This window comes from Aedes albopictus, chromosome 1 (assembly GCF_035046485.1).
Source record: "Aedes albopictus strain Foshan chromosome 1, AalbF5, whole genome shotgun sequence".
Lineage (NCBI taxonomy): Eukaryota > Metazoa > Arthropoda > Insecta > Diptera > Culicidae > Aedes > Aedes albopictus.
This window is the reverse complement of record NC_085136.1, coordinates 52,389,811-52,411,770: the sequence shown is the minus strand read 5'-3', so window position 1 is coordinate 52,411,770 and position 21,960 is coordinate 52,389,811. Positions and strand designations below refer to the sequence as shown.

Genomic DNA, 21,960 nt, shown 5'->3' with positions numbered 1-21,960 from the left:
GTTTGCAACCTTACTCAAGTAAAGATTCAAATCCTTACACAACTTTCTGAATGAAATTTGTTCTAGCCTGGATGTCTGTTCTCTGTGGAGTTGGTTCGTTTCCGTCCTCTGCTGCACCAACATAGTCATTTCCTCCGCTGCCTTGGTCCTCCGTGCCTACATTCTCTTCGCCATTCAGGTGCTCGTCGAAGTGCTGCTTCCACCTTTCGATCACCTCACGTTTGTCCGTCAGGAGGCTCCCTTCCTTATCCCTGCAGATTTCGGCTTGCGGCACGTAGCCTTTGCGGGATGCGTTGAGCTTCTGGTAGAACTTGCGTGTTTCCTGTGAACGGCACAGCAGTTCCATTTCCTCGCACTCCGCTTCTTCCAGGCGGCGCTTTTTCTCCCGGAAGAGACGGGTCTGCTGCTTCCGCCTCTGTCTGTATCGCTCCACATTCTGTCGGGTTCCATGCTGCAGCATTACCGCCCGCGCTGCATCTTTCTTCTCCAGAACCGCTCTGCACTCCTCGTCGAACCAATTGTTTCGTCGACTCCGTTCTACGTACCCGATAGTGCTCTCGGCTGCGTTGTTGATGGCTGCTTTGACTGTACTCTAGTAGTCCTCTAGAGGGGCCACATCGAGCACACCCTCGTCCGGCAACGCTGCCTCGAGATTCTGCGCGTATGCGGTGGCGACATCCGGTTGCTTCAGTCGCTCTAGATCGTACCGGGGCGGCCGCCGGTAATGTACGTTGTTAATAACGGAGAGTTTTGGGCGCAGTTTAACCATCACCAGGTAGTGATCAGAGTCGATATTAGCGCCACGATAGGTCCTGACGTCGATAATGTCGGAGAAGTGCCGTCCATCAATCAGAACGTGGTCGATTTGCGATTCCGTTTGTTGTGGTGTAACGATACGGGAGGCTGTGCTGGAAGAAGGTGCTACGAATGGCCATGTTCTTGGAGGCGGCGAAATCGATGAGGCGTAGGCCATTTTCGTTCGTCAGCTGGTGGGCGCTGAACTTTCCAATCGTCGGTCTGAATTCCTCCTCCTGGCCTACCTGAGCGTTTAGATCCCCGATGATGATCTTGACGTCGTGGTTTGGGCAGCGGTCGTACTCGCGTTCGAGCTGCGCGTAAAATGCGTCTTTGTCATCATCAGTGCTTCCGGAGTGAGGGCTGTGCACGTTTATTATGCTAATGTTGAAGAATCGGCCCTTGATCCTCAACCTGCACATTCTTTCGTCGATCGGCCACCAACCGATCACGCGCCTCTGCATGTCGCCCATCACTATAAAAGCTGTTCCCAGCTCACGAGTGTTGCCGCAACTCTGGTAGATGGTATGATTACCTCTAAACGTTCGCACCATAGATCCTGTCCAACACACCTCCTGCAGCGCTACGATTCCGAACCCGCGGTCCTTCAGTAGATCGGCGAGTATGCGGGTGCTCCCGATGAAGTTGAGAGATCTGCAGTTCCACGTACCGAGCTTCCAATCGCAAGTCCCTTTTCGTCGCTGTGGTCGTCGCCATTGGTATCGGTTCGCATTCTTCTCTTGTTGATTTTCCGGTGCTAGTCTTTTCTACGGCTGGCTCGCAGGGCCTGACACCAACCCACTAACCCAGGGAGCTGGGCTTACCTTCCCGGAAGCTACGGTTTCTGCATTGGCATTTCCTCCAACTACAGTGCTAAATAGCTAGGCTCGAGCGCCATTCTTCGCCGGGGGTGGTGTTTTTAATGGGCGCTCAGGAGATAATATTTTACCTGAGCTTCCACCCCCAAACATGACTTTTTGATAGATGGCCCGGAGGGTCGAATCACATATACCAATCGACTCAGCTCAACAAATTGAGGTGATGTCTGTGTGTGTGTATGTGTGTATGTGTGTGTGTATGTGTGTGTACAAATAAACTCACATCAGTTTTTGGCAGTAAACCTCAACCGATTTTAATGACCGATGGTTCATTCGAAGCGGCATCTGGTCCCATTGTTTCCTATTGAAAATGGTTCGGATCGGTCCAGCCGTTCCGGAGTTATGGCCATTTAGGTGTTCCGGATCGGTACCCCTGGAAGAAGCCAGACATGAAAATGCACCAAACCCATGCATGCGGCCCATCAAACCACGGCATTTACGATTATCTGATGAACGGTATGCAGGAAAATAATCTCAGACCGTATCTGAACCGGTAGTGTTCCGGAACCGGCTCTGGGTGTCCCGCCGGAAGTGGCCAAATATCAAATTGAATATAAACCATGCATGCGGCACATCAAACAACGGTATTTTCGATAATCTGATGAACGGTTAGCTAGAAAACAGTATCAGACCATATCTGAACCGGTAGTGTTCCGGAACCGATTCCGGATGTTCCGCCGGAACCAGCCAAATATAAACGAGTACCAAACCGATGCATGCGACACATCAAACAGCGGCATTTTCGATAATCTTATGAACGGTAAGCAGGAAAACAATATCAGATCTGAACTGGTAGTGTTGGAACCGGTTCCGGATGTCCCACCGGAAGTGGTCAAATATAAAAGTGAACCAAACCCATGCATGCGACACGTCAAATCACGGTTTTTTCAATAACCTGATGGCCGGTTATTAGGGAAGTAAGCTCAGACCACATACGGGACAGCCGGTTGTATTCCGGAACCAGTTCCGGAAACCAAACCGTACCAAACCGATGCATGCGACACATCAAACAGCGGCATTTTCGATAACCTGATGAACGGTTAGCAGGAAAACAGTATCAGACCATATCTGAACCGGTAGTTGTCCGGAACCGGTTCCGGGGGTCCCGACGGATGTGGCCAAATATAAAAGAGTACCAAACCCATGCATGCGATACAAAAAATAACGGCTTTTCTGATTACCTGATGATTGGTTTTCAAGGAAATAGGTTAGGGCCACATTAGGGACAGCCGGTAGTGCCATAACCAGTTCCGGGTGTTCCTGTAAAAGCGGCCAAATATAAAATTGAACTGAACCTATGTATGATCGTTAGCAAGCAGACAGGTTCAGACTGGTAAAAAAATGTTTTACTACGCATATGGTCAAATCTCAACCGTTACGTAGTAATTGAACTTTACATGATTTGACTTTGCTTGCCTGAAACTGGATATAACTTGAAAATGGTCAAACTTATACGCATTTGAAAGATTATTAAATTTGCTATCAAAAAAGATCTTGGAATGTATTGGTTTAGTTAGATAACTAAAGCAAAAAGCTCGAAGGTAGTGTTTTGCCTTTCTCGTACACTTAGTGTACTAAAAAACTATATGTTCACTCAAAAAACGATTTTTCGAAAAAAAAAAAAAAAAAAGGCTCGTAGGATCAACTCGCATATACCAATCAACTCAGTTCAACGATTTGAGATTATTTGTTGGGTTTAATCACCGTTAACAAAAAATATATAGAATTGAGATTATGTCTGTATGTGTGTATGTATGTATGTATGTATGTATGTGCGCAAAATAAGTTCAATCACTTTTAAGACTCTTCCCATTGGCTGATTTTTCGGATTATAGCTTGAATCGAACCGGAATCGATTGCTATCAAAAATGGTCCAGATCGGCCAAGGCGTTCCGGAGTTATGGCCATTTCAGTGATCCGGACCAGCACCGGTAGAACTAGCCGTATATATAACTGAACTAGCCCCATCATGCGATACATCAAACTGTGGCGATTTTTGTAACCTTGAGCATGGTTGACGAGTTTTGTGCGGAAATCAACACTGGAGACCAGAAACTGCACGATGACGACCCAAAATTCAAGATGGCAGCCAAATGTTCAAGAAGGCGGCTCGATATTCAAGACAGCGGCTGTTTAATAGAGATTTAGGCTCTTAAAGCATGCTAAATGGAAATATTTGATATGGGGAAGATGTCTGGACTCCTAAAATGGCGACTAGAATATCCAATATGGCGGTCTAAAATCCAAAATGGTGGCCTCAAATTCAAGATGGCGTCTGTTTAATGAAGCTTTAGGCTCTAAACCCATGCAATATGAGTATATTTGGTATGAGGAAGATGTCTGGAGTCCAAAAAGGCCGACCAGAACATCCAAGATGGCGATCAAAATTTTAAGATGGCGGCTTTTTAATGAAGTTTTAGGCTCTAAAACCATGCAATATTGGTATATTTGGTATGAGGAAGACTTCCATAGTCCAAAATGGCGATCAGGATATCCAAGATGGCGATCTAAAATTTAAAATGGTGGCTCCGAATTCAAAATCGCGGCTGTTTAATGGAGTTTTAGGACCTGAAGCAATGCATTATTGGTATATTTGGTATGAGGATGATGTCTGGATTCCAAAAATGGCGACTAGAATATCCAATATGGTGGTCCAAAATCCAATATGGCGGCTCCAAATTCAAGATGGCAGCTGTTTAATGAAGTATATTTTTCTTTCATTGGTTTTGATCACCGTTTACTTTATTTGTCACCGAGAAAAACCAATTAAAACCAACAAATAAAGTATATTTTTCGTAGGGAAGACGCCTGGACGCCAAAAATGGCGACCAGAACATCCAAGATGGCAATTTTAAATCCTAAATGGCGGCTTAAAATTCAAGATAGCGTCTTTTTCTTAAGAGTTGGAGGCTCAATCATTAAAAGTAAGATAAACGATATGATTTCTGGTATCATGAAATGGATTTCTGTTAATTGTTTGAAAGTGTGATGTACATCAACATTTCGCTTGAGTTTTATTGAAATTGGGTTTGGAAGGCACGAGAAAGGCGCCATCACCGCTAGGTGGATTAATTAGGGTTTTTCTGTTTTCCCATGGATTTAATAATTTATTTGATTATACGCGTACTTTGGATTTTTTTTAAAGACTCTTCTTCAACCAGAGGTTGTACAGACTGAACAAGCACTAACATTAGACAACGGACACCACACATAATACCCAGTGGCCCAGTGGAGTATTTACCGTTTGACAAAAAGTTTTCCCCAACTAGTGCGGGAATCGAACCCACACTCCGAGACTTACGAAACACCTAGATGACCGACGCCTCTAGCCGCATGGTCACGAAGCCCACGAAGTTTTGTCTCAATTAAAAATATTCAGGCGTTCGATTTGAATACGTTCTAAGTTTGCTGTGATTCGTATGTAGATTCGACCTATTCAAATCGAACGCCTGTATTGAAAAAATGAAAGAAATCGCGGCACATCAAACTTCTTCACTTTTTACGACATTTGATGTTTTTTGTGTGTAATTCGCATGTCGTAAAATTGCCGTGTCTTCAACGGTTTCGATATTTCGGCGATAAGCGCTGAATTTTCAGGAGAAGTGTGTTCGTCTAATGTATAGTAAGTGATGTCATTTTTGTTATCTATAGATTCATTCTGGGTTTGTTTGTTCTGAAATTCGTGTGACATTTGTTTGTTGAGATTTTTCACGGCATCATCAGCATCGGCAGTCATGACTCGAAATTTCAAAGTGATAATTCTCAGCAGCGAAAGCGAATATTCGAATGAAAAAATATCAGCCTATGTGCTCACTCGCGGTGATTACGATGATACTTTTTCTGCTGCGTTGCAGCAGAATTGACAGAAACGCGAGGCAAACAATCATTGAAAAGCAAAAAGTGTGTGGCGGCGTACATAAATATTACCCTTCCCAGCGTAAATACTTACTCAGATCCATATTATCTTATCTTACCCAGCCGTCGTTGTTGGCTTCGGTGAGAATAACCCCTTTTGATTTTGGCTTGTTCATAAATTGCGAAATGCTATATCTGGTATATAGGCGGGGATATGACAAAGTGTTGCGATTCATAAACAATTTTTCAAATCAAGGATGTTTAGGGGATTCAATAAGCAGCGTGAACCGAATAAACTGATAAAAAGTCGCAATCACGAAGGCAATCTTTGATTGTTTCATTCGAAATTTCATGAAACATTTCAATGATCAGATAATGGCTAATTCCAGTTATTTAATCCATTTAGTGAATACCCCTTTCGTGGCGAACCAGCAAATGTGCCCTAATCCGCCAAATTTTGATGTTCGAAATATGTATTTGAATTTTCCTTGTGGCTGTAAAAACAGTTTTAGCACATTGTTGCGGTCGTGGGAGGTGCTGGTGGAAGCCGATTCATTCAGTAGAAAGGAAAACGATTACCTTTTCCTACGATCAGCTACAAAGCTATAAAAAAAATATTAGGTAATCGTAATAATTCTACCTATCTTATAACTTACAAGTTCGGTGATCAAATAAGGAAAACGGATTCGTTCCTTAATTTCACCTCCGCAGTACAGCTATTAAAACAAGGTTGAAATTTAATTTAATTCAATTTAATCCAACAGGCCAACAGTGGTCTCAACATTGACAAAACATTGGAAATGTCAAGCGTATGCTTTGATGTTGGTTGATGCATGCGGAAAAGTTTGCACACTTGGCAAAGCGTGTAGGGTAAAAGGGTATAATACGCCCCACCGGGGCAAAACGCCCCCCTTCATTTTCTAGCGATTCAAGCGCTTTTTGCATGCGGGATCGATTGGAAATCTTAAATATTGATGATTAATTGCCATCAAGCTGGTCCGTTAGTTGATTGGTATAGAAAAGCAATAAAAATATCAAAAAGTCTGAAATCGAGGCTTTTGGCGTAATATTTTACCTCTTGCAAGCTGGCTTCATTGTAAACGAAGCTAGGTCTGTTCGCTTATGTTATTTTGCAACTTTTATGCAGTTAAACACTTGTTAAAAGGCCCTCCAATGATAAGCATGTAGTGGAATTATCCCCTGGGACAGTTTTATCACGGGGCTGGACGTTTTTCTTTTGATGGGGCGTATTGCCCCGTTTGTTTTGATAAGGTAAATTTTAGAACGTTTTCGGAAAACGTTTCAAAGCTTCCATAGCCGCCCCTCCAGAGGTAAAGTTCTCGTGCAACACTTCACTGACTTTAGAAACAACGATTTGCAGTGGACAATAGATGGAATAAGGCGCCAATTTTAGATATATTGCCATTTCTGCTTAGGGGGGGCATATTATACCTGTTTACCCTACTGAAAGCTTAAGGGTACTAACCTGGGACGGGACCCGTCAGGTGCTAGTGCAAATACGAAACCATTTGCCTGTCAAAAAAGACCACTTCTGATTGGTCGATTTGACAAAAGCAGCGTTGCGCCGCGTTACGTTCGTTTACAACTGGGACGGGACGTGACAGCTCATTGGTACAAGCCCTCTTATTCTTTTTGTTACTGTTCATACGGGGGTTGCTCTACCCGAGCAGAAGAAAATAACAAGAAAATAACATATCATGGTATTTTTCTTAAATACTACCATACCTTGATATGACCTTCATTAGGTGGTAATAAGAGGCAAAATAACAAAAACGAATACCAAAATTTTGTATGAATAACACCTAGAAAATAACAAGTCTTGTTATTTCAATAATAAATGCAGACCTAAAATTTCAAGTGCTGTATTTGTTATGCCATAGTTATTGAACAACAAACTAATAACATTTCTTGTTATTAAATGTTCCATTTGTTCGATGATTTCATAATGTAATAGCAAATCTTGTTCTTCGGTTATTTTCACTGCTAAACCAACAAATACTACATCAATACCAAGCTCTGCTCAAATACCTCCAACTGTTATTGTGATGTTCTCATAACATTTCGTAGAATAACGCAGCAATAACAATTTTAGGTATTAGAGCACATGTTGCTCTTCGCATGGTATCTGTAAGGTATGCCCTTCTGCTCGGGTAGTGTTGCCAACACTTTTCATATGCAAATCAATCAAAACTTGTTCACTAGTATTATTTAGCATTCTACTTCAAAGAATGAGTTTGAAAACAATCTGATCTTCCTCGTTTGGATCTCACACACAGACTTCCATCCCTTCCCGGCAAACCTTCGGATTCTTCGAAAATTAGTAAAAATGAAGCCCGGAATGAAACACATCACTGCGCCCATAATGTATCGTTTTGCACTTTATTTCACCATGCCAAGTTCCGGATAAAAACAGCGCAGAAAGTGAGAAAAACGATTAATGTTGTTAGTTATTAATTATCAATCATACGAGGTTTAAAAAACCCGTGACTACTAGCAACACGGCTAACTCAACAACAGAGTGCCTTCTTGTAAACCTGGGACGGGACCCGTCAGGTGCTAGTGCAAATACGAAACCATTTGCCTGTCAAAAAAGACCACTTCTGATTGGTCGATTCGAAAAAAGCAGCGTTGCGCCGCGTTACGTTCGTTTACAAGAAGGCACTCTGTTGTTGAGTTAGCCGTGTTGCTAGTAGTCACGGGTTTTTTAAACCTCGTATGATTGATAATTAATAACTAACAACATTAATCGTTTTTCTCACTTTCTGCGCTGTTTTTATCCGGAACTTGACATGGTGAAATAAAGTGCAAAACGATACATTATGGGCGCAGTGATGTGTTTCATTCCGGGCTTCATTTTTACTAATTTTCGAAGAATCCGAAGGTTTGCCGGGAAGGGATGGAAGTCTGTGTGTGAGATCCAAACGAGGAAGATCAGATTGTTTTCAAACTCATTCTTTGAAGTAGAATGCTAAATAATACTAGTGAACAAGTTTTGATTGATTTGCATATGAAAAGTGTTGGCAACACTACAGCAACCCCCGTATGAACAGTAACAAAAAGAATAAGAGGGCTTGTACCAATGAGCTGTCACGTCCCGTCCCAGCAGCAGACGGGTGATCTGGCCACCCTGCACAAAACAATTTTTGTAAACAAATCATGGTCAGTCCGGTTTAGCTCGATAAGCACAAAAATGCGAAATTCTGAATAAGTTTGGTCTCCACCATCGGTTTTCGGTCTAAAAAGTGGTGTATACTAATATTTGTTGCTGATAAGTTCGAGTTTGCGCTGCAAAATACTTATAAAACGCACTCCCAAAGAAAAAGGTAAGCAACATTCTCGGAGCAACATCAATCATCGTGTGCAATATTTGATCCCCACTTTCTGTTTTCCGATCCACAGCTTCTGATGTGCATGTTCCGACAGCTGCCGATGCACACCATCCTCACGACGACGGCAGTATGCACCCGCAGGTGCGGCCTGAATAGTTCCAGCCTGAGACGAGACTCGCGAAGAGGAAAAAAAGCAACGTCAAGTGCAGCCCAACTGAGCTGTCAGTTGTAGCCCGTTTGATTACGTTACCTAAAACGAGGAAAGTATTGCTATCCGAGATAAATTCTGAAGCCAAAATTCACTCCGAGCAGCATTTTCTTCTCCTGTACTGTCAAAAATAAATTGAAAACAAAATATTCCAATGATTACTTTGCTTGGCGATTGTTGGCGATGCAAAATTTCACCTCAACATGATTTTGTGCGTGAATGGGATTCAGTCACACTGCATGTGAGGTGATGTGGTCACGTACGTGTTTGAACCACCAGCCCAAAACATAATGTCAACACAGATAGGAAGAAGAAAAAAAATAACAAAGTGGAGAAAAAGAAGACCGTCTTCGCGAGTCTCGTCTCAAGTTCCAGCAAGCTGCTGCACGGTGTCATGCTCCGCTCCGGATCAATCTCGCCTTGACTTCTTGAACCGGTTGGTTCGTCCCAACCACAAAATGGTTATGAGACTGCGTCGGTTCGGTCCGCACTTGACCGATTTGAGTCAGTCGTCGGCCCATCGGTGCATTTTTCCGCCGTACATGCAGCTGTACTTCACCCGGACGATGAAGATCGAAATTGATTTGGAAGAATACCAGGATAAGCTGTGAGAGAAGATTGCAAGTTACATCCGGTATTGGTACTAATCATGCTACCGGAACAGAAATTGTAGGTAAGATTACACCATAATGAAAAATTAATCAGGGAAAATTGTGTGTTTTCGGCAGTTTTGTTCTTTTCGTCATGAGATTTTTTTTGTAAGCTGTTGAACTCAGAATTGTCCTCAAATCCTTCCTATGCTTAATTATACGACCAAGTTTCAGGAAATTTGGCCAACAAAGGCACCTCATGATGAAGAGAACAAACCTGCCGACAATACCCAACGTCACCCTACTTCTTTTCCCTCTTGGCGTAACGTACCAACTTGGACCAAGCCTGATTTTCTGCTGAAACTGAAATGAAAGCTTTTGCATTTGACTGTCGTAAGCTAGGTCGTAAGAATACTTTGTAACCAAGAATATTTCTATAACAAAACGATCATGGACCAATCGGGAATGCAATTCATCAGTTTCAGTATGATCTTTCTAAATACCCACGTGTTTCGCTTCGGCTATGTGGGCCTAAGGCCCCAAGTACATAGGGGCTAGAGTGTCCATCCCGGGACATCCCGAGACAAGAATACCCGGGATTTAGGCAATTTCGGGGTTTTCCGAATTCCGAGATTTAATTTTTGATTTCCTCAAGTTCCCGGGATAGATGATTATATGCCCATTATTTAATTTCCAGGAAAATATCTAGATAGAGCCTGTCAAAGGATAATTGAGTTTTTTTGTAAACAATACATGCACTCAATCTATTTAAAGAATCTGCACAGTTTGTCTTACAATCAAAACAAATACAGTGAACTGTTGTTAATACAGTTGTTTTTATCACGTTTGTTGCTTCTTGTTCTGTTGAAAATTTAGGAACGAATCTTTTTTCCTTTGAATCCTTTAGAATATTGTTAGCTTCGTGAGATTGTTAACTAAAAGTGCTAGCAGGAACTTTTCTGAATATTGGACTTAATTTGAAATGGCAGTCAATCGGTAGTGTACTGATAAGGGCAAATATACCCCAAACTCAACTAAATGGTTGGACAACATCTAAAAAATGGTGGTTAAATCGAAATTTTTACCAATTTCTTTTCAAATATTTATTCCATTAAACTTTTTAACTGCGTGAGCGATTCCTATTGGATGCTGTACTTACACTTTGTACAGTGCCTAAATGTATTCTATTCTAATTATACCATATCGAACTGGTTGTCGTTGCGCTGCTTTCACTTTCTACCCTTTTATGGTAAAATGATGAGCACGAGGATGTTAATGTGTTTTCCGTTGGTTATTCCTTTTTCCAGTCCAATTGGGGGCCCATTATGGGTTGCCGTTCTCCGATGTCCAAGCATCCGGGTCCAATTGAGCCATGGGCTCAGAAGAGGGTCAGTGCCAGCTGCTCTCAGGGGGAAAGAGCAACTGACGAAAGTGCCGGGGCTGGAATCGAACCCATGACTATCTGCTTATGAAGCAAACGTGTGAACAATTGCGCCAAGGGCCCCGGCTAAATATTAAATTTTATAAGGAGAATTGTTGATAGCAAATTGTGTTATCGAAAAACGTACAATTTATCAAAAATAGTTATATCTTAGTTATTGAATAACAAATTGAACTATCGATAAAATGTACAATTTAATAATCAAAATTGTTATTTCTTTGTTATTGAATACCTACTTGATAACAAACTTATGTATCGATCAAATGTATAAATGAATAGTTGGAATTGTTATTACTTTGTTATTCAATACCTTTTGGATAACAAGTACAGCAATTGGCAGAGTGTTTGAAATTTTAGGTATGCATTCATTATTGGAATAATAAGAATTGCTATTTTCTAGGTCATATTCATACACAATTTTGGTATTCGTTTTTGTTATTTTGCCTCTTATTACCACCTAATGAATGGCATATCAAGGTAAGATGGTATTAAAGATTAAATACCTTGATATGTTATTCACTTGTTATTCCTTTCTGCTCGGGATCAACTGCAGACAATCACTTACTATCCAACATGAGCAAAATAGTAATTCTCAAATTATTGAACATCATACATAAGAAAACTCTAAAATATATACCTTACATACTTATATAGCAGTACTTCTACTTCCCATTCCAAATAACATGACAAATTTCTCATATGCAACGTTATTTACCAGCTACATGCTTCATCAGACCTGTTAAAGTGATGGAAGTCATTTTGTTACAGTGAACCGATATAACAATTTTTGACCGTGCAAATTAATTTATTTTGCATCTTATGTATCTTCAAACCATTATATTGAAAACAGTTCCCCGAAAAGTTTGTTCATTATCATGATAGTTACTTTTTACATTAGTATCCTACCGACTGCGCCAATGTAGTGACCGGCTATCGTCTCACTTTCACTTGAATTGGAACAACAACATTTTTTATTCAACTTAATTGAAACACGTTTATTCTGGTCAAAACTACCCAACAAACTGACATTTCCTGTTCCTTTCTGCCTAGACCTGCTATGATCGCTCTTTATTACCAGCATCTTTTTTTTTTTTTTTTTTGAATTCCTATTTCGATTCCAATTAAGTACGATGAGCTTGCTTTCTATTTTATATACCTTATGATCCCAACAGTGCACAGTGGTCCACGAACCAGATTTACGAGGCAAGATGCATTTCACGCCTTCAAATGAATTTTTTAGCAAATATGGTCTTCTACAAAGTTATCCCTAATAATAAGGCCCTATTTTCAATATACATGAAAATTAGGGTGGTTCATTTTTTCAAAGAAATTTAAAACCAAATATTTTTATTTGCAAGAATAACTATATACATTCTTCAGGAAAGTTGTAGATCTATCAATTTTGAGCATGTTTGCTGAAGACACTTTTCATGTAGCTTTAAAATTGACCGATCTAGAGGTATTTTTCTGAATAAGCTTAGGGTAGTTAAAAAAAACTGATTTTCTGGCGTAAACTTTTTCAGTTTCAATTTTGCATCAAAGTCGCCCAAGAAATACTTATAGAGCATTTGAAGACGCGTCGTTTCGTGCGCTGAGATGGTCGTTATCTCTTTTGGTTCAAAAGTTACAGGCATTTTTCTTAAAAAAATCATAGTTTTTTTAAAAAGGGTTTATAATGGGTTGGGGCAATTAAAAAAAATATCTTTTGCCCGCATTCAAAAGAAGAAATGCTGTTATAAAACATATCAAAAAATTAGAGGGTGTTATTTTTGTAACTCAAGTGAAAAATACTTGAAAAGTGCCTATTTTTTCTAGAAAATCATCAATATCTTTTGAACGGAATGACGTAGCAACATTCTTAGCGCACGAAAATATGCGTTTTTTAAAGCTCTAAAAATGGTTCTCAGGCAACTTTGATGAGAAGTTTGAAACAAAAAAGATAAAGCAATAAAACGATTTGTTCTAGCGTCACCCTATGAAAACTATGGGAAAATGCTCCAAATTTGGTCAAACAGTTTAAACGCTTTATCTTTTTTTGTTTCAAATTTCTCATCAAAGTTGCCTGAGAACCATTTTTAGAGCTTTAAAAAACACACATTTTCGTGCGCTGAGAATGTTGCTACGTCATTCCATTCAAAAGATATTGATGATTTTCTAGAAAAAATAGGCACTTTTCAAGTATTTTTCACTTGAGTTACAAAAGTAACACCCCTCTAATTTTTTGATATGTTTTATAACAGCATTTCTTCTTTTGAATGCGGGCAAAAGATATTTTTCATGTTTGCCCCAACCCATTATAAACCCTTTTTAAAAAACTATGATTATTTAAGAAAAACGCCTGTAACCCAACTAACAATCACTCATTTAACAGGCACCATTATGACGAATTAATGCAGCATAATATTGAATAACATTTGTATTATTTTCACGTACAACCTATGTTCGGGTTTTGTTCACACAAATTTGGAGAAGTTATAAAGCATCATGTTGTGCACCAACTTAAGTGTATGTAAGTGTAACTCCAAATGTACAAGAAAGTTGTTATTAAGCTTTGGCAAAAATGACTGAAAATAAATAAAATGCAAAAATGTTGAACTCTCACGAGAGTAATTATATTTGCTCTCATGTTGAGAACACCTATTATGAAATACGAATTACATATAAAATTACCTAAACCCGGATTAGATCTCGAGACCTGTCGATTGCCAGCCGCATGCCTTGTCCTATCTGCGCCATCCTAGAGATGGTGAGATCCAGCACCCAAAGCAAAACATAATCTTCCCATAACTCAATAATGATCACTCCTGAATTTGTGTTCAGCAGTGGTGAATTAGCACAGCACGTGGTAATCAACTGAACAACGCCTTATACTCAACAGTTGTTCAGCTCAAAACACGTGTTTTCCATTCTGATTTCGCTGTCAGTATTTTTATCGCACGGTGTGAAAACTTGTATCGAATGCGGCAAAAAAAGTGTTGGTTCTTATTGAAGATATTGTTTCCAGACGTACTAATTGCGATATGAATATGTTTTTATTTTTATTGTTAAACAGGGGCGTACAATTTCGTTTCAATGATACACTTTCATGCAACATTTGAATGAGTCACTTCAAGTGTTTCATACATTTTTCTAATGACTCGGTCGTTAAGAAAAACTTTTCCACTCATCGTAGCACTCGGTAGTCTCCCACCCGGTCGCATTGCTTGTGCTTCACCCGTCAGAGCATTTAGTGTCTCACTGGTGCGCGCTAGTCTCTCAATGGTTACGGGCGCCGGGTAATTGGATTTAAGTGGTCGAATTTGTTATCCTCTTTCATAAAACATAATTATCATTCTATTGGCGTGCACCACTATTTAAAAATGTGGTTTAAATAATGTTTTTAGCATGTTGAAGTATTTCAATGACTCATAAATGAAACGAAAATCCAAGTGTATCATCCCATGTTTCATACACACTTGTTTCTGTAGCAGCAACGAACGAGTGTGTTGCTGGGTGAGAGATGAAACATCACAGCAGTCCGTTCGCATGGGAAACGATTTGCTACAGTCGTCGTACATCATGTTTTCCTTTCGAAATTGCACGACCCTGTTGTTAAATATCGGTCTTTAAAAATGTATGACAATATGTGGTGCGGTATGGTCTTGGACATGGTGCATTCACAGCATCTGTTTAGGTATTCTACTCATGCTTAATCGAAGATCCGTTAGGCAATTATTTTATTTATGCTTTTGTCACGGAATCTTGATATTATGTTTAATAAATAGCGCATAAGGATGTTTAGGGATACTTGAAATGTGTCGATTTCTGAATGCTGTTTGGTTATCTGGGTGACTGTGGGAACAATATTCAGTAAACACGACAGCACTGAAATGTCAAATGCATCGATCCAAGCGTCTCATACAATCGAACTGCTGCGGAAGATGAAAAAATATAAAAATCAAGGTACAAGATATCTTGTTGCAGACTAATAATGATAAAAAATGCCTCATTTTTACGTTGATTGCGTCTCTCGGCGCAATGTTAAACTACATAATTCCATTCTGTTTTATTTTATGTGATTCGTTAAAAATTTTGGTTGGTGATTTATCCCATAATGCGAACATAGTTCCGAGTCAAACTATGACGGGCTGAAGGCGTTTATTTGACAAGTGAAAAGCACATTGTTCAGGAGCATATGCTTATCGATACATCAGCTTAATAAGATGCAGACAAATGTTTTGTTAAACTCTTTTGTTAAGGAATCAATGCTTGTCGAATAATTTTTTTGTTAAACTTTTGAAAAGTGTTTTAATTTATCATTGTTGATACCGATGAGGAAAGTCGAACATTGACTATTTTCTCAATTGAAAAATCATTTAAACAGTAATGTGTAGACCATAATTTTAGTTCAGCTATCATTACCATTATTAAGCAATAATTCGGGCTGCAAAACGGTGAGTCGATAAGGAGAGCGTCCAACATAGCTCTGTTCCTCACAAGTTCCTACCTCATGCTTCCACGGGTCAATCGATGGCAAAGACCGCCAGTTAAGAGTTGTGTGCTTAGCTGGTAGTGCAGCCTGGGCACTGTTGTCCTTCTGACTTCAGCTAGATTGAGGAGGTACGATCCGAGTGTCTGTTCACCAAGGAGGTGCGGCTCAAACAGCGTCTGTTCTGGCATCCAGCGGCTGAGTAAGAAACGCTGCACCACGCCCAGCTAGATCCAAGTGGTAGCCCCATCAGCGTGGTCGTCCCAGTGTTGGTTGGGACGTTAAACAGAACTGGCACGATGGCCCTCCGGCGAGACAGGAGTATTGGCGTAGGCCCTATAAGCCACCCGTAAAAATCCCCATTGCGAATAACATAAGAGAAAATACGACTCGATACAATCGGCAAAGACCCACGCGACGAAATAAGGACTACGATTGGAAACTTGGAACATGGAATTGCAAGTCACTAGGTTTCGCAGGATGTGACAGGATAATCTACGACGAACTACATCCCCGCAACTTCGACATCGTGGAGTTGCAGGAACTGTGTTGCACTGGACAGAAAGTGTGGAAAAGAGGGCATCGAGCGGCTACCTTCTACAAAAGCTGTGGCACCACCAATGAACTGGGAACAGGATTTATAGTGTTGGGCAAGATGCGACAACGTGTGATCGGGTGGCAGCCGATCAACGCAAGGATGTGCATGTTAAGAGTTAAGGGCCGTTTCTTCAACTACAGCATCATCAACATCCACTGCCCACACGAAGGGAGACCCGATGACGAGAAAGAAGCGTTCTACGCGCAGCCACAGCAAACATACGATGGTTGCTCGCCGCGTGACGTGAAAATCGTTGTCGGCGACATGAACGCGCAGGTAGGAAGGGAGGAAATGTACAGACCGGTAATCGGCCGAAAAAGCCATATCGAATGATAACGGCCAGCGATGCGTAAACTTTGCAGCCTCCCGTGGTATGGTAGTCCGAAGCACCTTCTTCCCCCGCAAAGATATCCACAAAGCCACCTGGAGATCACCCGACCATCAAACAGAAAACCAAATCGACCACGTTCTAATCGACGGTAAATTCTTCTCGGATATAACCAACGTCCGCACATACCGCAGTGCGAATATAGATTCGGATCACTACTTAGTCGCTGTATGCATGCGCTCAAAACTTTCGACAGTTATCACCACGCGTCGAAGTCGAACGCCGCGGCTCAACATCGAGCAACTTCGTAACGTAGAAGTGGCTCAAGACTACGCGCAGCAGTTAGCAGTGGCCCTACCAACGGAAGAGCAGCTTGGCGCAGCTACACTTGAAGATGGCTGGAGGGACATCCGATCCGCCATAGGTAGTACCTCGGCCACAGCACTAGGCTTCGCGACTCCGAATCACAGAAACGACTGGTACGACGGCGAATGTGAACAGTTGAAAAACGAGAAGAATGCAGCATGGGCGAGAATGCTGCAACACCGTACGAGAGCGAATGAGGCACGTTACAAACAGGCGCGGAACAGGCAGAACTCAGTCTTCCGGATGAAGAAGCGCCAGCAGGAAGAACGAGATCGCGAAGCGATGGAAGAGCTGTACCGCGCTAAGGAAACACGAAAGTTCTACGAGAAGCTGAACCGCTCGCGCAGAGGCTTTGTGCCACAAGCCGACATGTGCCGAGATAATCACGGGAATATTCTCACGAGTGAGCGTGAGGTGGTCGAGAGGTGGCGGCAGCATTACGATGAGCACCTCAATGGCGACGTTTCAAGTACCGAAGGTGGCGTGGTAACAGATCTAGGTGTATGTGCACAGGACGAAAGACTTCCGGCCCCTGACCTTCAAGAGATTGAGGAGGAGGTTGGCCGGTTGAAAAACAACAAAGCCGCTGGAGCAGATCAACTACCAAGCGAGCTTCTAAAATACGGTGGAGAAGCACTGGTGAGAGCACTACACTGGGTCATTACCAAGATTTGGGAGGAGGAAGTATTACCGGAGGAATGGATGGAAGGTATCATGTGTCCCATCTACAAAAAGGGCGACAAGTTGGATTGCGGGAACTACCGCGCGATCACACTACTGAGCGCTGCCTACAAAATACTCTCTCAAATTTTATGCCGCCGTCTATCACCGATTGCAAGAGAGTTCGTGGGGCAATATCAGGCTGGATTTATGGGTGAACGCGCTACAACGGACCAGATGTTCGCCATCCGCCAGGTGTTGCAGAAATGCCGCGAATACAACGTGCCCACACATCACTTGTTCATCGATTTCAAATCGGCGTATGATATAATCGATCGAGAACAGCTATGGCAGATTATGCACGAATACGGATTCCCGGATAAACTGATACGATTGATCAAGGCGACGATGGATCGAGTGATGTGCGTAGTTCGAGTATCAGGGACACTCTCGAGTCCCTTCGAATCTCGCAGAAGGTTACGGCAAAATGATGGTCTTTCGTGCTTGCTGTTCAACATTGCTTTAGAGGGTGTAATAAGGAGAGCGGGGATAAACACAAGTGGGACGATTTTCACGAAGTCCGTTCAGCTGCTTGGTTTCGCCGATGATATTGATATTATTGCTCGTTAATTTGAGACGATGGCGGAAACGTACATCCGACTAAAGAGTGAAGCCAGGCGAATCGGATTAGTCATTAATGTGTCGAAGACAAAGTACATGATGGCAAAGGGCTCCAGGGAGGAATCACCGCGCCCGCCACCCCGAATTTATATCGACGGTGATGAAATCGAGGCGGTTGAAGAATTCGTGTACCTGGGCTCACTGGTGACCGACGACAACGACACCAGCAGAGAAATTCAGAGGCTCATTGTGGCAGGAAGTCGTGCTTACTTTGGACTCCGCAGAACTCTACGATCGAATAAAGTTCGCCGTAACACGAAGTTAACTATCAACAAAACGCTGATTAGACCGGTCGTTCTCTATGGGCACGAAACATGGACCCAACGTGCAGAGGACCAACGCGCCCTTGGAGTTTTCGAACGGAAGGTGTTGCGTACCATCTACGGCGGAGTGCAGATGGAAGACGGGACTTGGAGAAGGCGAATGAACCACGAGCTACATCAGCTGCTGGGAGAACCAACCATCGTCCATGCCGCGAAAATCGTGAGGCTACGGTGGGCGGGTCACGTCATCAGGATGTCGGATAGCAACCCGACTAAAATGGTTCTCGAGAGTCATCCGACCGGTACAAGAAGAGGTGGAGCGCAGCGAGCTAGGTGGGTCGACCAAGTGGAGGACGATCTGCGGACCCTACGCAGAGTGCGGAACTGGAGACAAACATCCATGGACCGAGTGGAATGGAGGCGGCTACTATGTACAGCAGAGGCCACCCCGGCCTTAGCCTGACCGGTGAGGTAAGTAAGCAACAATTCAGCAAGCTTGCTTGTTTGTGACTTGCAATTGTTAGTTGGGAACTTTTGAACCAAAAGAGATAACGACCATCTCAGCGCACGAAACGACGCGTCTTCAAATTCTCTACAAGTGTTTCTTGGGCGACTTTGATGAATAATCGAAACTGAAAAAGTTAACGCCAGAAAACCGGTTTTTCTTGAACCACCCTAAGCTTATTCAGAAAAATACCTCTAGATCGATCAATTTTATAGCTACATAAAAAGTGTCTTCAGCAAAGTTGCTCAAAAGTGATAGATCTACAACTTTCCCGAAGAATGTATACAGTTATTCTTGCAAATAAAAAAGTTTGGTTACCAATTTCATTGAAAATATGGACCACCCTAATTTTCATGTATGTTGAAAAGAGGGCCTTATTTTTAGGAACAACTTTGTAGAAGACCATATTAATCTAGAAAATCATTTGAAGGCGCTGAATGCATCTTTCCTCGTAAATCTGGTTCGTGGGCCATTGTGCAGTGTCTTCGGAAGTTTGAAAGATAGCCATGTAATCTATATGAACCTACATCAGTTTTATATGCAAGTCAACGGGATAAAAGTTTCAACTTGTGCAATTGAAAGTTTGACTTTTCGTAGTAATTCCCATACAAACTGTAAATGGCGTGTGCTCAATCAAATTTAATCCAAATGTGCTCAAACTTTGGTAGAGTAATCAGAACTCAGTTTGGCATCGATTAAACATTGCGCAGGTACAAATTAATATGCACAAAAATCAAAATGATTTCAATTTGATGAACATTAGTTTTTGCGTTTCTGTTGAATACGAAACGCTAGGCTCTTGTTGGCTTCCCTTCACAACGAAACCTGGGTGCAAATAAGGAGATTATCTAATCACTCGAGGTCCGGTCCATCCAAAAACCCCCTTGTGCAGTGTTGAAATTCCAAGAACAGTTATTTACTGCATATTTTGTAGCCATTTGATAAGATACCTAGGCCTATATAGGGTATCTAGCTGAAAAGAGTGATAAGCCGTAAATGCGCGGATCGGTCCAAGATGTTTTTGTAATGCAAGCACTGTTAACCTTTCGTAACTCGCGCGGTTGACTACCTGCATCAGCACCACGCTAATGCTGAATATAAAAAGCGAGATTTTTTCAACGTGTTGTACAAAATACAACAGCGCGATCGCTCGTGGGTTAACTTTTTTGGGCATATACATAGTCCCAGCGCGCTTGCCACACAGTTCACGAACGCAAAATGGTTAATTGACAAAGTCGAAGTGCTCATTGAACACTGATAAGAAAGCAAGATAAGATAAATCAAGAAAATTCATTGATAAATGCTCGAAATGTATGGCAAGTGTCAGTTGTGTGAAGACTGTTGCAAAGAACGTGTGTTTGGTGCCTGAAGAGAAAAAAAAACTGGTGGAAAATTCAGTCAGTTGCGGTTCAGATACTTTATATTCAGCGTTGAAACTACACAATATTGCATGTAAGTATCCAGCAGTCCACGACAGCGAAAATGTTATTCATCCCAGCGTTGTCATTCAAATGCTTTGTCCAGTCGCTGTTCACAGCGATGATTTTGCACCGTTGGTTTGAACGGCCTTGTATGCAGAGTTTACAATTTTCAATTTCAATGAGTGATATCAACGTGCATTTAAAAAAATCTCAACTGAGGGATCAAAATAAAATTCATTTTGGTGAATGAAGATTTTTTCATTCGTTTTCCTTTCACTGACAACTTTCACTGAAAAACAAAACTGGACTATAACTCCCAATCACCACAAAACTTGGGTATAGGTAGTAATCAATTGCAATCAAATCATCTGTTTCATTTGTTCATTAAGTCGAATTTTGTGTTTGTAAACAAACATTGATTATTTTACGATGTGCAGGGAATTCTCATGACAGGGAATTGAATGAAAAAAGAGAGGCATTCAGCTGACAATGAATGTGGCGAAACACGAATGAAAAAATGAGAATGTTAATTTTCATTTTGAATCTTTTCACGGTGAATATCATTTGACATTTTTCAAAGGTAGTCCGTGACATTTACCTTAAATATTCGAAAAATAGCGGTTTTCCGTGACTTTCTTGCAGAACTGGTCTAGCCGCACAAGTTATTCATATACCATATTCTCAGGTTCAGCTTCTAAAATGAGCTGTAGGTGATTGAATTTAGATGTGACGAAATGAATTTTTCAGCACTGTTTATTAACCCTTAACCCTGTTGTATTTTGTACAATACGTTAACAAAAACTCGCCTGATCTACACAAATCAACGTGGTGCTGGTAGCGATGGCCTATTTCAGGAAGATTAAGGATTTTTATTTACTCGTGCAATATTTTGCTCTGATTTTTTTTTTGTCAATGTCTACAAATTCCTGGATAAATTATGGGAGGGGCATCTAGTGGAATTTCTGAAGAGATCTCATGAGGAAATCCTAGATAAAATTCTGGAGGGTTCCTTGGAGGAAATTCTGGAGAAATTCCTGGAGGAATTCTGGACGGAATCCCTAGTAAAAATTCATAAGAAATGTCTTTAAAAATTCCTATATGAAATCTTAGAGAAATTTGTGCTATCCCAAAAGACTGCTTTGATGGAGCACTGTATACAACAACAGCACAGATTTGACATAGCCAACCCTACAATCATTGACTGCTGCTTCAAAACCCAGGCTCTCCCTGTTTTGGAAATGTGTCACATTCTCACCACTCCACAAACGGTGAACCGTCGCACACTGATACGGAAGACATGAGCGCTACCTACAGCTTTCTCATCGCATCGGTAGACGATCTCCGGAGAGAAAACAGACGCACAGATGGATCGAGAAACCAATACAATGATGCGAGACACACAACACAAGATGACACCGTCGGCTAATACCAGTACACACGGATAAACAGCTGATCAGTAGAGGCGACCATCTGCACCGGCAGGTAGTACCCGTGCGCCAGTTAGGGATTTCCCAAATCCGATCGGAACGAATGGCCCAAACATGTACCAGACG

At 41.6% G+C, this 21,960-nt stretch overlaps 2 protein-coding genes across 3 annotated transcripts in view; one reads left to right on the top strand and one right to left on the bottom strand.

Moving 5' to 3' along the window:
* Window positions 1-21,960, bottom strand: part of LOC109424591 (neuronal acetylcholine receptor subunit alpha-7-like) — a 953,623-nt gene that overhangs the window by 687,458 nt on the left and 244,205 nt on the right. The window lies entirely within an intron of this gene.
* LOC115262323 (uncharacterized) overlaps window positions 20,281-21,960 on the top strand; it is a 38,632-nt gene continuing 36,952 nt past the window's right edge. For both annotated transcript variants that reach the window (XR_009996015.1, XM_029864722.2), the window contains exon 1: window positions 20,281-20,438. The gene's annotated coding sequence lies outside the window, so the exon portion shown is untranslated. The remainder of the gene's footprint in view (window positions 20,439-21,960) is intronic.